The sequence below is a fragment of the Carassius gibelio genome, chromosome A6, assembly GCF_023724105.1.
Source record: "Carassius gibelio isolate Cgi1373 ecotype wild population from Czech Republic chromosome A6, carGib1.2-hapl.c, whole genome shotgun sequence".
NCBI lineage: Eukaryota > Metazoa > Chordata > Actinopteri > Cypriniformes > Cyprinidae > Carassius > Carassius gibelio.
The window spans coordinates 28,557,208-28,567,842 of NC_068376.1; positions in this window are offsets into that span (position 1 = coordinate 28,557,208).

Consider the following 10,635-nt stretch of genomic DNA (forward strand, 5'->3'; position numbering starts at 1 on the left):
TTTTGAGAGCGCTTTTTGCTTGTTCTTCCCCTTTCCATTAAAGTGGTATGAAAAACGAAAAACACTATGCTATTTAGATGCTAAATTAAATTAAAATTATGCATTTAGCAGCCGCTTTTATCCAAAGCGACTTACAGTGCATACAGGCTATCAATTTATACATATCATGTGTTCCCGGGGAATCGAATCCCCCACTTTGCGCTTGATTGCTTGCTAGCGCAGTGCTCTACCAGTTGAGCTACAGGAACACCATTGTGGGTAAAATAGCCTGGCTCTTTTAAAAGAGCTGGTCTGCATGCTGATCTTCAAAATTCTTTAGTAAACGAACTAGGCTCAGGCTGTGACCACTTAAGTTTGCAAGCCAGCATCTTGGTTTATCTTCTTTTCGTTCTTTTCCTTTCATAAATGTCAGTTATATTCAGATTTAGGTGTTGCATCATAGAATTAACGGTTGCCATTTCCTATAAAAGGTGTCTGTTTTTGGTTCTCATCCAATCATAGTTACTCGAAAATGATGGAATAACTCTTCTTGCATCACAACATTTCTATTCTCCCATGACTTTGAACTTGAAACCACTAATGCATGCCCCAACATGACACAGTCACTGTCAGGAATTTGTAATTGAAATCAATTCTTTGTAAAGTAATCAGAAACATACTCTATTATCAGATTAGAATGAATATATATATATATATATATATATATATATATATATATATATATATATATATATATATATATATATATATATATATATATATATATATATATTGTTTCATCATCTAAGCATTTTTTTGCAACGTGTCTATTTATAATTCTCTGTTAGTAAGAATAGTGTGGCTTAGAAAGCAATGCAAATCATTCTATACAAACCCAGTTTGTAGTTAATCAAGACTGTCATGCCAATAAAAGTCTCTAGTGTATGTAAATGGTCATTGTACAGGCCTTTAGGTTCAGAAATCCTACAGATACTCACAGTGTTAAAATACTCTTAAAATGCTTAACTGACCTGGCAAACAATCTTTTTTCAGATTAACTTGTTAGTAGTGGCAGGGTGAATAGGATGGTAACTGCTGACATATATATATATCCCCTGTCAGAAATTATCTTTTTAAGTCCTCTCTGTCCCCTGATGAATCTTGCAGTATTTCAGCAAGATTGCATGATTGCATGATTACAGTATATGTTTTCCATATCTGCACATTCAGCAAAATTGTGGAAAGCTTCTACGCTCAAAAGAATTTTCAAAAGGTACCAGCTGTTTCACTGACCTGCTACTCCTGAGGTCTCAGACAGTCCTATATTATGACGTGATAGAGGAATCTGGGCTAATTATAGTCTTGATTTATTTAGTCTGGGCCTAGAGTACATTTAAAACATCCTAAAGGAAGTGTTCTGAAAAATGCAAGAGATGTGAGTGAAATACATCTAATGAATGCATGCAATCTGAGAAATGCGGACACAGGGGAAGCAGGACTTTTGACAAAAATAGCCATTAATCATGGTTATGATCTAATTTAACATCACATAACAACTTGATAGATAATGTTCCTACTTATTTTTAAGAAAGATTCTTATTATTATCTGAAAGTCCTGAGATGCACAAATCAAAAACAACTCAAGGGTCAAAATAGGGTGCATAAAGCATCTTAGAAATGCTTAAAGCTTGTGGTGAATCTTACTGTTTAGTTATTCCATAACTCACTTAACTGTATTTAATTGTTTAAGCAGTGCCACATAGTCTTCATTTCTGAGCTCATGGGTTTTCAGTGTTGCTGTTATGCGATCACTGATAATCAATTCTGTAGCGGCTGCTGATTCAAGAACAATGATGGGAAAAATTAGGCAGAGGCAGTAAACACTGCAGCTCGAGTCAGCTCGTTCAAGCAGTTATGGCAATCAAATCCACATGGTGAACATTAGAGAGAAGCGCCTGGCTCAGAGCTGCTGTACGCTGGCCTTCTCCACATCCCAGCCTCAACTTTCACTCAGTCATAGTCCGTCTTTTGTCTCCACGTAAAAAGCAAATTCCACCCAACCTCTGACATAGTCTTACACACATTCCAATTCAAGTACAACAATGGAGGCCTTTGTGCTGTGCTGCTGTGTGTGTGTGTTTGCTTTTCATTTTTATTACCCTCTAGATGGGCTAGAAAGTTGAATACTTGTGTTTGTTTTTTTGTAGACATTGTTTGTATTTGTATGATCTCAGAACTCCCCTCAATAACAACAACAACATCAACAAAAACACACACAGTTTCAAACTTTATGAGTGTTTATGGTGGAAAAAAAGTCTACGGAGTTGTGTGTGGTCCCTTCGCTCTTTTGTTTTACCTGTAAATTTCTCTCTCTCTCTCTCTCTCTCTCAGAGCAGGTATGTGCAGGTGTGATATACTTTGAGGGAAGTTACTGTGATGTACTCAGTGTTTAGTGCTCACAATCCCATCTAATCTCTTTCTCCTCAGGGGTGTTAGACTTGAGGTGATGTTTGTTTTTATCGTTGCTTTTGTGAACTAATTATGAAGTAAATAAGCTCATCACAAAAACACATTCCACAGAAGATACTTGAACAATAAAGCTACACAATCCCTTTGAGCAGCCTACACAAATCAAGTTAACGCTGTTGGGGGAGGTATTTTTGTCCTGGCTGACTTTTTGTTTGTTTGTTTTTCTTTATCTTCCTTCATCAGATCAGCCCACATTCCTCTATCATTAACATCGTTAACATATTTATTGCTCTAGTTGTGAATCGTTATCGGTTTTGAACATATAGAAAAAGTAACGTATAACATATTTTATCAGATTACTCAAGTTTAAAGTTTAGTAACTTAATATAAATACTTTGGAATACTGTTCAAAAAAAAAAAAAGAAAAAGGTTTAATGTACCAAACAATACAATTTCCACATTACTTAACTATTAAGACTAATAAATATATTTTTACTGCAATATAGGGATATTCTCAAAATGCTTGCCATTCTTACTGTTTCTCAAATTAAATTTTAGTAAACTATATATATATATATATATATATATATATATATATATATATATATATATATACATACATATGTGTGTGTGTGTACGTGTGTGTGTGCTTTCTTTAGTTCTTATTTACCTACAGATCCACGAAAAACAATGTCATTCATACATTTTTGTTTCATTTTTAAACATTATGTCATCTTTATTCTTTTTATGTCAATCTTTAATAAAGTTTAAATATCATGATGATATTTAATTAGAATAATAAGACACTATAGGGCTGTTGCCAATCAAATTAAATCATATCAGTAAATCCATAACCATGTTTGCACTGCAGAGGTGGTACAGTAGAAATTAACTGAAGAAGAAATGAAGAACATAAAGTCCAATGTAAAGTCCAGTGTCCAATGTCCAATGCAATAAAACTTGTATCAGTTTCACAGGATTCAACATCTAATCTAATCTGAATAAGCATCTTAAGTTATTCTTGATCTGTGGAAACCAGGGCTGCCAACACTGATCTCACACTCTCACGCCACATGCCATTTTCTCATGAAGTGCCACTGATGTTTGTCTGAAATAGTTTTCATTTTTTAATATTTATAACATTTAGTCCTGGTTTCATAGGCGGGGTTTAGAATTAAGACAGGATTAAGCCATAGTTCAAAAGACATTTAAGCAGCTTTTATAAATGTGCCTTATAGAAAAACAAAACTTTACTGGTGAGCATCTTGAGACAAATCAATGACACTTACTATTTTATGATATGTCAGGGCAAGTTTATTTCAGTTAAAACAGCTCAGACATGCATTTTATTATGGGTCTATGGTTATACACACACACACACACATATGCATATATATATATATATATGATTTTTAAATGTTTTTAATGACCTCTCTAATGCTCACCAAAGCTGCATTTATTTGCATTTACCAACATATTGTGAAATATTATTACACAGCTTGAAATAGATATTTTCTATTTGAATATATATAACAATTTAATTTATTCCTGTGATAATAATAAATTCAAAGCTGTATTTTCAGCATCATTACTCCAGTCTTCTGTGTCACATGATCCTTCAAATCATTCTAATATGCTAATTTGATATTACAATTTTTAATTTAATATTATAAAAATATTTTAATAACCTAATAAGACAATATTATAAATTATATATCTTATTGTTATTTTTGGCCAAAATCATGTCATATTGTCTATTTTATTTGAATACAATATTGTCAATTTTTTTTTACATCATTATATGTTGTATCGTTTTCATTTTTTACTCGTTTTCATTTTTTTGGAAATACACACACACACACACACACACACACACACACACACACACACACACACATATCATATTCGTTGTTTAAACATGAATATGACAAAGCATTTTGCTTTGCTTCCCTTTTCAGTGAATTTCTCTTCTTTGGAAACTCACACAAGAGACACGCCCACTTCTTGCACTACGGTATATCACTGAAGCCACACCCATTTTCCATTTGAACTTTGGACTAGATCCTCTTGCTTTTTCTAATCTTACCAGCTCTCTCACTCCATGTGTATTTTCTCTCTCTCAAATTCATTTTCATGTTCGTGTTGATGTTTTTTTCTTTTTGTACACTTTCCCTTTTCATATCTCATACTTTCACATTACGGACGCACAGATAAAGGCTGTAGAGGGTCACTGTTGACTTGGAGCCATAAAAACAGGGCACACAACAGCTACCCTTCACCCGCTCCACCCACAACCGCCTACAACACTGCCAAACCATATATAGAAGACTACACACTAGTCCACCTTCCCAGCACATGCCAAGACGTCACCATTTCCTGTGCATATGCAAAGTGGAATTTAAGAGGAAGCCCATAGAGGGTTAAACAGTGTGAGATGTGGTAACCGAGAAAAGCTGTGATAGGGGAATTGTGTGGAATGACTGGTATTTCCTGCTACAAGCGTCACATGTGCTGCAATGTTCAGCAACAGTTTACGTGCACAGCCAGAGAACTGCATGATCAGACAATATTTAAACAAAAATGATGAGTCACAAAATTTCACTGGAATGATATTTGACCATAGCATTGGTGTAACTCCTTTAGGAGTTTATTATTACCCAATTGATGGTCTTGAGCTAAGCTGGTTATATCATTGTGTCTTCTAAAATAACCTTTATTTTATGAAAATGTAATTTAATGTAAATTATTTTTATTTATAAAGCACAATTAAACAACAATGGTTGACCATTGTGCTGAACAATATAGTTTAAAAGGAATCAAAATACATAAAATGGTAAGACAAGATGAACAAATAATAAGACATTATTAATATATATATAATATATTAATAAGGAATATTTTATATATTAATAATAGATAAAATATTGCTATTGATTATCATTAATATTAGATAAATAAATGAAAGAACTTTTCAAAACCACTAAGAATGATTAAACTTGTACAATACTGTTCAAACGTTGTGGGTCAGAAAGTAACATTATTTCGAAATAAATTACTTTTATTCAGCAGGTTGCATCAAATTGATCAAATGTAACAAATGTAAAGACACTTATAATAACATTTATACAAAGAAGATACTTATGAAGCCATTTATAATGTTACAAAAGATTTCTATTTCAAATGACTGCTGTTCTTTTGAATCTGAAAATAAAATGTATCACTGTGTCTGCAAAAATATTTAGCAGCACAACTTTTTTCTACACTGATAATAATTATAAGAGGAGGAATAAGAAGAAGTTATATTTAATAAGCAGCAAATCAGCATATTAGAATGATTTGAAGGATCATGTGACACTGAAGACACTGGAGTAATGATGCTGAAAATTCAGTTTTAAATCACAGGAATGTTTTTTAAATATATTTGAATACAAAACAGTTCATTTAAATTGTAATAATATTTCAGAATATTTCTAATTTTCCTGTATTTTTGATCAATTAAATGCAGCCTTCATGAGCAGATAAGTATTTCAAGAACATATATTATAATGTTATATTATAATATATATATATATATTCTTTATTTCTTTATTTTTTTACAGAAAGTGTAACTAGGACTTTTTCGTTTGTGGTATGTATTTTAATTATAGATCAATTTGTGCAATTGTGACAGTTACTTAAATAGGATGCAAATACCTTTAGATTTACATTGAAGGAGGAAGGAACCAAAGTCATTGAGAACTAAATATCATAAAATTTGCATGGGTAAGAAAACAATCACCTAGCAACAACCCAGAATGCCTTAATGACCGCCCTGGCAACCGCACACAACACCTGTAAATGCCACACACTATTTATTTAGAATATGTATAGTTCTGCCATGCTCTAAAGCATCACAAACAATAAATGAGTTGTGAAACTTGCTATCTGAAGTGTACGTGTGCATGAATGTGTTTCAGGGTGTGGAGTTTGGATGAATAGAGGTTTTTGTCATACTACTCCACAATTCACTGGAGAATGATCTGGTATGCTTTTGTTAGACAAAAAGCTCTGACATGGATCATTTTACCATTTCACAGTGTTTTTTATGCCCAGGAGACAATATAGACACTTAACACATCTCTCTGCTGTTTCACCTGCCCACTGTCTTTTTGCTCTTGGCCAGGTGTGACATTTCACTACAATCAAGCGACTGACGAGCGTCTCTCTTTTACAAGCCACATGATTCGAATGAGGACACTATCTGTGTGCCCACCAATACTGTAACTTAAATGAATCTGACTAATAGAGTCAGTTTCTACTCTGCTTTTTGCTAGTGAGCAGACAGCAGCTGCACTCTGTGGTTCTACTAAGAAAAAACATTTCTTGTGCTCTATTAATATTACTCTATCACTAATGTTAGCTGCTTTTCATTTCAGATTTGTTGCCTTTATTAGTGGTGTCTGATTAAGTATATATATGTGTGTGTGTGTGTATGATGATAAACATATATTATAAAAAAGAACTTCGAAACTTGGCATTAGCAACAAATTTAAATAAAATGATAAATGTAAGTAAAATGACATGAACTAAAATGAAAATAAGAAATTAAAGCAAAAACAGATCAAATGCACTAAATATTTATATTATTATTTTTATTGTATTTTGTAAAAAAAAAAAAAAAAAAAAAAAAAAAAACTATACCTAAAGCACTGCTTTGTGGTTTTCTTTTTTTTTTTATCCATATCAAATGAAGTTTCATTCTTTGTTTTTTAAGTCTGTTTTTGAATGCATGTGACTAAGTGGCCTGTAATAGAGGACGTTTATTTTAGTCTCATCTTAAACTGTGTTCAAAAATGCATTCAAAAAATAATGCTTTATAAGCTATTAACACATTCAGTTGTATTTCTGATTGGGAAATCATTAATTAGTGAGCATGTCTGGAAACATAATATAGACATGTGATATTATTGCTGAAAGGTTAACAGAAACAATTGAGAGAAACTCTCATTACATTTAGAGCGCTATATATATAAATATTGATGAGAAATGTGCTGAACTGATATTAAAAACCTTGGTGTCTTTGCAAATTTCTGACCTTGATAAGTTGAGGTTATGTAGCCTAACTTACTCATGTTTTTAGTCTACCAGGAAGAACTTGAATAGATAAGGAATGAGACACTTAAAAATGAGCCACCATCTACCAGCACTGAGCTCACAGTCATCCAGACGAATGAGACGATCATGATTAAGTGCTTGACGCAATCAATGTTCTGCTAAGCATCACTGCATAGAAGATCTCACCTCATCAGTGAACCGAAAGACTGTGTTGATCCACACTAGTCCTCTCACATTACACAGCATGTTAGACGCTAGTTTAGAAGATAATCAGAGCTACTTTAACTTTGATCATACAAGCAAGATGAATGCCTCCACTTTCATTTGCAGCTGAATTAATGTTAATTAGAACATAATATGTTTATTCACCTTTTGAATATGCATTAGATTGGAGATCAAAGTCAATGAGTGCTTTCTATATTTATATATTTTAGTGCTTTCCGTATTTTATATGCTTATGCATCTAATTAATATAGAAAACAAAGCAGTTTTATTTACATATTTATTTAAAATGGTATTAAAAATGCAACATGCACAAATGGAAAGCACTCTAAAAGACAATAGACAGCAATTCAAAATGGTTTAATATTTATTTTTGAGTATACCAGTAACTATGAGACTCGTGAAGTTACATAAAATTACCCTTTTAACCCGTTCTTCTTTTATTTTTAAGTCAATTTGGATAAAAGTTTCTGCTAAATGCATAAATGTAAATATGATTAAATAGTGCAAAATAGATGAGCAAGTGTTCTGTTGGCATTATGTTTACATGTTTATTAAAAATAGACATAAGGTTGGTTTCCAGGTTGGTGTGGTTGCTAAGGTGTTGAGTGTTTTTTAATGCATCGCTAAGCAGTTGCTAGGGTGTTCCAGTAAATTTATCAGGTTTCAATTAAAATGAGACCAATTTCATAACTGGGACAGTTACAATTTTATTATAGTTTATAATAAATAAATACATTTGATATTTTAAATGAATATATTTAGCAGTCTTCAAATATTGTGACACTTGCTGCAAATATTGTGTCAAAGAAAACAGAAGGTAAAATATAAAAGTCGTGACATCTTTTCTTCAGTATTGTGACACAAATAATTGGTGTAGGAACTATTTTCATTTAGAAATTACTAGTCAATTTTACAATTATTTACAAAAATTAACATACTGACTTAAACATGACATTTTTAGGACGAAAGTCTGAAACAGTATTTTCTTTTAAAACCTTTTTACAAATTGTAAAAAAAAATTACATTGTACATCCTAATGTAACAGATTAGTGAAAATAAATAAATAAATAAATAAATAAATAAATATATATATATTGCTTTTAGGAAATAGATAAGCTGGGGGGCGGGGTTAATTTATTTACATTTTATACATGGTTAATTTATAATACATTTTAATGTTGCCAGGGTAAAAATGAGTAGTTTGAGTGATTGAACCTTTCAAAATCACACACAGACTGATCAGACCATTTCATAATGGTTGAGATCTGGATCTTTCCAGTCTCACTCAGATCTGCTGACCTTTGACCTCCAGTTGGATCATGCCCCTATGAGGGTGGCTGTGGTTTGAGTGGTGACAGGATCCTGCTAAAGCTGTGCCAACCTAAACACTTCCATATGAGCACCCATCCTAAACCATGGGTCAAAGAGTCCATCTAAACATTGTAAAATGCCTCTTTTCATTATTAGTCGATTTTGCTGTGAAAAGCATGATATGGTTACTACTGCTTATGTTTTTAAACCCTTTTTCCGAAGTATTTAATTTATTTCCATTTTACTGCCATAAAGGAAAGTGCAATCATTTAATGCCTCATTAAAATTACCCACCAGGACAGAACAATGCGTTCCTCTCCTGAGTCCGTGATTGAATGCAGCCAGGATTCAAGTAGGCTACACACATTCCAGTGTACGAAGAGAGCAAAGCCAGGAGGAACGGGAACCACAGGTGAGGAGACAAGTCTGAACAAAACCAGCACAGATGCACTACAGGAACCAGTCAGTGAGTGACAGATGCACATTTCATAACTTAACAGTGACCTTTCTAATATTTCAAGATGAACTGGACTGAAGCAACTTAGGGTTACTTGATTATCCATAAATCAGTTTTTTTTTTAAATGATGTTTGATCATCAGGTTTCTGAGGAATGTTTATTTGTTCATCTTTCATCAACAATGTATTGCATTGTATTAAATGCTTTGAAACTATAGTTTGATCATAAAATAAATCATTTAAATATCATCTTACTAAAACATATAATTGGGAGGTGACAACTGATATTTATGTAATTGAGGTTGAGTTTGAGCTCCTTATTCTCACTATATTATAATATATGATCCTTAGGAGCTTGATCAAATATGATACAAAACCTAAAGCACATATACAAACTTTTTTTAAAGGAAATATTTCATATAAAGTCTCAGTAAACTGTTTCATTTTAATAAAAAAACAATTTTGACCATTATTTTATATGCCAGGCTTTATAGGGTTAAAACACGCATATCTGAAATACGTGATTGTTGGTATGTGTGAACTTGAACTGTCAACCAACAAACCACAAAAATGTTATTATGTGGAAAGGAGGAACAGTAAATGAATTACATTTCTCTTTAATATCTCAGTTGTTTCTCCAAGATCATAATGAGAATAAATGGAAAACGAATGGAGATTGTTGTCAAAGTCACGTGATTTTCAGAAATTTTTCCGGAGAAAATTACCAAAATTACTATGAAAATAACTTGCTAAAATAATCATAATAATGATAATTTGTAACAATTTAAAATAATTGATAAATAAATTGAAAATAAACTTATCTCCATTAGTTTCACTAACCTAAAATTCTCAAACTGTGATTTGATGTAAGATTTAAAAATCTTCAATAAAAAGTCACAATATGAACTTGTTACTGAATACTCGAATATCATCAGTGCTGTATTCATACTCATTTATAACTCTATACTCAAAATAACAAGGGTTTCATGAAGAATTTTAAGAGAAACATAAAAGTTGATGAGGTCTGAATGATCAACCTCTGAGTAATTTCAGACAACCGAAACAACAGACAGCACAATAACAGCAGCTGCTCATGTTCC